Source organism: Littorina saxatilis, linkage group LG16 (genome assembly GCF_037325665.1).
Source record: "Littorina saxatilis isolate snail1 linkage group LG16, US_GU_Lsax_2.0, whole genome shotgun sequence".
NCBI classification, from domain to species: Eukaryota; Metazoa; Mollusca; class Gastropoda; order Littorinimorpha; family Littorinidae; genus Littorina; species Littorina saxatilis.
Genome location: NC_090260.1, coordinates 962754 through 969346, shown reverse-complemented (window position 1 = coordinate 969346; position 6593 = coordinate 962754). Strand labels below are relative to the sequence as shown.

Genomic DNA, 6593 nt, shown 5'->3' with positions numbered 1-6593 from the left:
CCAGAATTTAGATTTGACTTTTTCGAGTCCTAAAAATGTTTTTGGATTGGCAGTAGCATTGAGGCAGCAAAGGTTTGTTCCAACTTCATTAAAGATGTGGATGTATTGCTTTAAGGGTCTACAAATAGTACTACTGAACCAAAATCATCCTGTTTCTTTACGTTTTGAGCTATTCAATTGGTCTTGGGTTTTGTTTTTAAAAAATTTGATTCCTCGTCATTCTTCTCAAAAAAAAGCTTTCATTGCGATAAACAAAACATTACTGGATAGACGTTTTCTTGGAGAACGTCTGTATTAGCAAGCATTTAAAGTAGGAGGACGATATGGAACGTACGATAAAAGGATGTGCTTTAGCTTTCTGTCTCATCATTTATAAATGTTGCCCTTCAATCACACACACACACACACACACACACACACACTTTTGATCCAGCTCCAACCATATTTCATAAGGCTTTATTCAGGGTTGTCTCTTGTTCTTAAACATTCGATTTCTAAGCACACGTCTGTGCTGAGAATATGAACATGAACCGATATGAACATCAATGTCAGCCGCCTTTTTATTATGAAATAATGTTCATTTGTGTTTCAAACACTTCCGAAGAATACTTGTTGGTGTGTCTTCAGTCGCCCTGACATCATCACAACTCGACCCTGTCCTGCAAAAATACAAATATATACAGGGTGACACCCAAACATTCAACCCAAACAAATGCTTATTTCTTTAACATCTGTTGACCGAATTAGTTATCTTTCTTTTTTTCTTTCTTTTTTTTTGTGGTCCCTGTCCTGTCTTGTCTTGTCATCCCTCTATTGGCCTACTGGCAACCTTTTCCTAACTTGTCTTGTCTTGCCATGTCTTGTCTTGTCTTGTATTGTATATACATTTGGCATACATTTGGGTAAAGGTTTGCGAACAGGTAAGGGGTGTAAGAGAGAGAGAGAGAGAGAGAGAGAGAGAGAGAGAGAGAGAGAGAGAGAGACAGAGACAGAGACAGAGACAGAGACAGAGACAGAGACAGAGATGGTGGTGGTCTATGTTACATTACACAGGTCAACACAGTTGCAAGTTCATAGGTTAAAGGCTGCCCTTTTCGTAGCGTTCATTAATTAATTCCTATTGTTTACATGTGCCAATAATGTTATAAAACTGTACCTAAGGGGATGTAATAACGATTGGCTGTAGCTTTCGAACACAGAAAAAATTATTTCAGTATTGCAAAGTGGTGTTGATAGTGTCGAATGTAAACAGTCTCAACGTGAAAGTGGATGTTTTCCGGAAATTGCGAAGTTAACAAGAATACAGAAAAGCGCGCTTTCCTGCTTAGCACAATACGCTACCGCGCTAATCTGGCGTGTCAATATCACTACGTTTTGCACGTGGAAGGTGAGTGATTTCCTTCACGCGGGGATTGACGAAGCTGTACTGTCTGTGTTGACGGTCTAAAAATAGCCCAAGCCCTGGAGAACTGTTTCTAAAGATAGCAATAAACTTTATTAAGAATTGATTATTTCTTGTAATTGGTAAGGACTTCAAACCTAAACCTTTGCAGGAAGCTTAATTTATACATCCCCGCAACGATGGGAAAAGCCCTGGAAGTAAGTAAACTAATTAAATAGGACTTTGTCAGCCTTTAAATGAGGGGTTATTGTGTATAGTGAGGAAATAATTTTCTGATGTATTTTTAATTCATTATTGGTGTTTTATGCAAAACGTACGGTCAATATTGAAAGTTTAAAAAAAGTACTGCCCTCACATTAATACGAAGGCGGGATCACAGCTGGATAAGACAAGGTACGGCAATTTCGACCCGGAGGTCTCTTTCAGGGCACACAGAGAATGAGACAACACAGGAGAAAAATAAACCCACAGATAATAGCACACGGAAGGAACGATTACAGCAGTTATAATTAAATTACTTTGTGGGTCAGGGTTTTTTAAGAGTACAGGGGAAACCCCTTTTAAGACCTTAAAAAATGTGAGAAAATCAAGTCTTAAAATGGAAGGGGTCTAAAAATGGGGGTAATTTACAGAGGTTATGAACAGAACATCTTCTTCTTCTTCAGCGTTCCAGAAATTCTGGTGACGTGTGAGCTTGTTTGCCCATTTGGGTTCCCCACACTATACTCTGAGAGCATAGTCAGCTTCACTCCGCTTTCGTTGAGTAGGCATGCTGGGTATTTTCGTGTTTCCATAACCCACCGAACTCCGACATGGTTTACAGGATCTTTTCCGTGCGCACTTGGTCTTGTGCTTGCGTGTACACACGAAGGGGATTAAGTCACTAAGCAGGTCTGCACATAAGTTGACCTGGGAGATCGGAAAAATCTCCACTCTTAACCCACCAGGCGGCAGCGACCGGGATTCGAACTCACGACCTCCCGATTAGGAGGCCGACGTCTTACCACTGCGCGCCAATTCACCCGTCACAGAACATCTAAAGAAGCAAGATCTTAAAAAGGAGGAAGTCTGAAATGAATGGGTCTGAAAGGGGGGTTCCACTGTGGAAAAGTACCTGTCAGTTTACTTGTATGTATTAGGACTGGGTGGCCGAGTGGTAACGCACTTGCGCTCGGAAGCGAGAGGTTGCGAGTTCGACCCTGGGTCAGGGCGTTAGCAATTTTCTCCCCCCTTTCCTAACCTAGGTGGTGGGTTCAAGTGCTAGTCTTTCGGATGAGACGAAAAACCGAGGTCCCTTCCGTGTACACTACATTGGGGTGTGCACGTTAAAGATCCCACGATTGACAAAAGGGTCTTTCCTGGCAAAATTGTATAGGCATAGATAAAAATGTCCACCAAAATACCCGTGTGACTTGGAATAATAGGCCGTGAAAAGTAGGATATGCGCCGAAATGGCTGCGATCTGCTGGCCGATGTGAATGCGTGATGTATTGTGTAAAAGAATTCCATCTCACACGGCATAAATAAATCCCTGCGCCTTGAATATGTGCGCGATATAAATTGCATAAAAAAAAATTAAAAAAAAAAAAAATCCCTGCGCTTACAACTGTACCCACGGAATACGCGCGATATAAGCCTCATATTGATTGATTGAATAAGACCACCCCTGACATGCGGCACATACCAAATATCTACAAGTGCTTTGCGTGAACAGTAAAACAAATTGTTTTCCTTTTTGCGAATTCATTTCATTGAACACAACAACAACAAAATTCATCAAATTCCAGCTGAGCAGAACGGCTTTCACAATTATGACTGGGCCTTTAAAGGCATGTTCCTCACCATATTACCCAGCATATCAGACGCCACATGTTTGACTAGGTTTTTACATGGGAACAACAAGACTATACAGGATGGTAAAAAAACCCTCCCTATTTTCTTTTTAATCACATTTTTGACTGCGAAAAAAAAAGAGATCAAAAAGGAAATAGGGCGCTTTTTTTTAGACACCCCTTTTTACGTCCAGCTTCTTTTGGTGGAGATTCAAGTTTCAGACACATGTGAAATTCTATAAGCAAAAAGGTTCCCACTATGCACTGCCACAGAACACAACCAGGTTATTAATGTGCGGTACAGTGTATAATTATGTTTAAGTAAAAGGATGCCCTTATTTTGTTTAATTGGAGCACCTGTGATGTCTGACATTTTTGTTCAAACGGTAAGGAACGTATGTTTAGGCTCTAATAAGGACAGTTTGTCTTGTCAAAAGCCTCATGCATATTCCTTCCTCCCCATGCAAGACTTTATTTTATTTGAATATCTGCCTTTATTAGTTTATAGTAAAAAAAATCAAATAAAAAGGTCGCACTCTGCGCATAGCGACAAAAATCGCAATTTTACCAAGAAAACCTCACACTCTTTATGTGGAGAAAGACCCTGACTGTTGCAGTATGTTATGCATTTGAAAACATCTGAAATTGTGTACTTGAATTCTACAGTTTGATCAGTTCTCTGTGTTTAAAAAGTTACCTTGATCATTCTGACATGCTCTTGCTCAAATCACATCCCAGACAATATTGTAGACTCCATTGATAGACGCTGTGGTGCATGGGATCCGGAGAACTGCATTCTGAGGAAACGAAAAAAATATACACTGAGGAATAACAGTCACAACAACATTTGCAGCAGCAACAGGCTATATAATTTTATTCAAAGAACACTTGAATAAGGTAAAATGAAAATCAGTGTTGTGTCAATAAATTTGATTTGGGGGAGATGGGAGGATTGGGGTGGGGGTTTAGAGGCGGGGATAGAAGGATAGCTGGGAACCGGGGAAGCTGGGGTGGCTAACACAGTTTGATCATGTAATGACTGGTACAATGTTTAATATATATCTAAAAAGGCAGCAACTCTGTAATGCATTATGTGAACCAACTTCTCCATACACTAAATAAATATCAGTAAAAGTTACCTCTTTCATTCTGGAATCTTTTTGGTCCCATCACAGCTCAGACGCAGACTCAATGGACAGATACTGTAATGATGAAAAAAACACCAGCATTTTAAGGGAGAACAAGAATTATGCAGAGAGGAGAAACAGTAATGAATAAGAACAACAGCAGCAGCAGCAGCAGACTCAATACTCTTACTCTACATAACACTCTCACTGAATGACTGATTCAGTAACTAAATCCCAGTGAAGTGCAAGTGATCAAAATTACTGATGTAAAAACAGAGAGAGAGAGAGAGAGAGAGAGAGAGAGAGAGAGAGAGAGAGAGAGAGAGAGAGAGAGAGAGAGAGAGAGAGAGAGAGACAGACAGACAGACAGACAGACAGAGAGAGACAGAGACAGACAGAGAGACAGACAGACAGACAGACAGGCAGAGACAATGCGAATGTGTGTGTGTGTGTGTGTGTGTGTGTGTGTGTGTGTGTGTGTGTGTGTGTGTGTGTGTGTGTGTGTGTACATGGGAAATGCAGTGCCATTGAAAACAAACACTTGCTTCATTTAAATATCAACAGTTATACAACATAAGAGGCACTAGAAAAGTTGTACATGAAAATAAATGTTGCTCTTGCTGATGGAAAAAGAGCAGGGGGAGAGGGTCGATGTTGCTTGCACTTGCAGATAATTATGCACTAACATCCAGCTGTTTTTCTGGGTGTACTGTAACCCTGTAATGTTTAAGCAGAAATGTTTGTGGATCACGTTATGCTTCTGCTTTTAGATCAGTTTGAGTATTTGCAATATTACCTGGATCATTGCGGCATCCTCTTGATCACATCACATTTGAGACTTTGACCTATATAGACTCCATGGGCAGACGCTGAAGTTATTACAAGGGCATTCTGAAAAATGACAATTCAAAAATGTATGTAGAGATGTAGAACTTTACATTACACTTACAGAAGCAACAACCAGAGAGCTTATTCATACAGGTAGAGAGAGAGAGAAAGAGAAGAAGTAAAAGAAAAAAGAGAGCATAGAAAGAGAGAGGGGGTGGGGGATGGGGCAAAGGGAGTGTGTAATGTGATGTGAGGAAGGGGAAGAGCAATGGAAAATGAAACTCTCAGTACTTTTAATTTATATTAACAGTTATGGAACTATTTGAGCACTCCCCATAACCACAAACAAGGTACAGACGGCAACATATGTTGCACGGAAGGGTGGGGGTAGTTGGACTGGAGAGTGTTGTTATGGGTTTAGGGTGGTGCTGGGGCGGAGTGTGTATGTAACTTGATAATAATAAGCATGATCAGTTAGAGCTAACAACTATCTTGATCTTCACAGACATAAATTGCACAATGATTTCACCAGCATGTACCTTTATTTTTGCCCTTGAGTTAGGTGGAAGACAATGTTGAGTGGTGAACGCAAGTTGTATTGATCACTGGGTCATCCTGCGGTCCGGGCCATTGATCTGCACATTGCACCAGCACAAACAAACACAATGTTATGATCTCAATCAGCCTGCATGGTCAATCATGAATCTAAGAACACAAACACTGTCCAGATCTAATTGAAAACGAGATCATCATTACTTGGGAAATTCAATGAAAATCTAGCAGTCAACGAAGCAGATAGATCTGTCCTTGCGATTGTTGTTGCAAGCAGATAAATGTGTGAACTTCCTTATCTCAACGTTATCATTCAACATATTGATATTTTGCCTGATGGATGTTGTGCCGATGAGATAAACAAACAATCAAAATCAAAGTCATAAACTTTTGAAGAAAAAAATTAAACAAATTGAGCAGAAAGAATCTAGCTTACTGCTGTGCTGATTTCGACAAAATCAATGCGTTTACATGCCGAAGTCATTCCTGCTTTTATTCATATCATACTAGATGATCCTAATGCACAACAATACGAAAACGAGCTCAGCGAAATGAGTAGATCTAACACTGCCTCACCTGCACTAACACAATGCTGCAGAAGCGAAGGTCGTCTACGACTGGAAATTTCAAAGTCGAACAGCGGCGTTTTTTCACTCTCAGCGGTTGTCTTGCTCGGAAAAGTGAAAAGCTTAACTTGAAATCGAACGGAAGTCACCATTCTACCTTTTCGTTCAAGCGTTGTTTTTATAAAATCTCAGAAAATGTAATTTTGACTTGGGTGATTTCGTCCGCCATTGAGATTCAGTTTTTCAATAATTTGTCTTCCTCCTTGGCAGAAGAGTCAAAGGTTCG

The 6593-nt window shown here is 40.3% G+C and overlaps 1 long non-coding RNA gene across 1 annotated transcript; it reads right to left on the bottom strand.

The window, feature by feature from the left end:
• Window positions 1-215: 215 nt before the first annotated feature.
• On the bottom strand, window positions 216-6281 carry LOC138950157 (uncharacterized). The gene is made up of 4 exons (XR_011450531.1): window positions 5729-6281; window positions 5158-5252; window positions 4374-4436; window positions 216-659 (listed from the first exon to the last, which is right to left on the bottom strand). It is a non-coding gene; the product is annotated as an uncharacterized lncRNA (long non-coding RNA).
• Window positions 6282-6593: the final 312 nt, after the last annotated feature.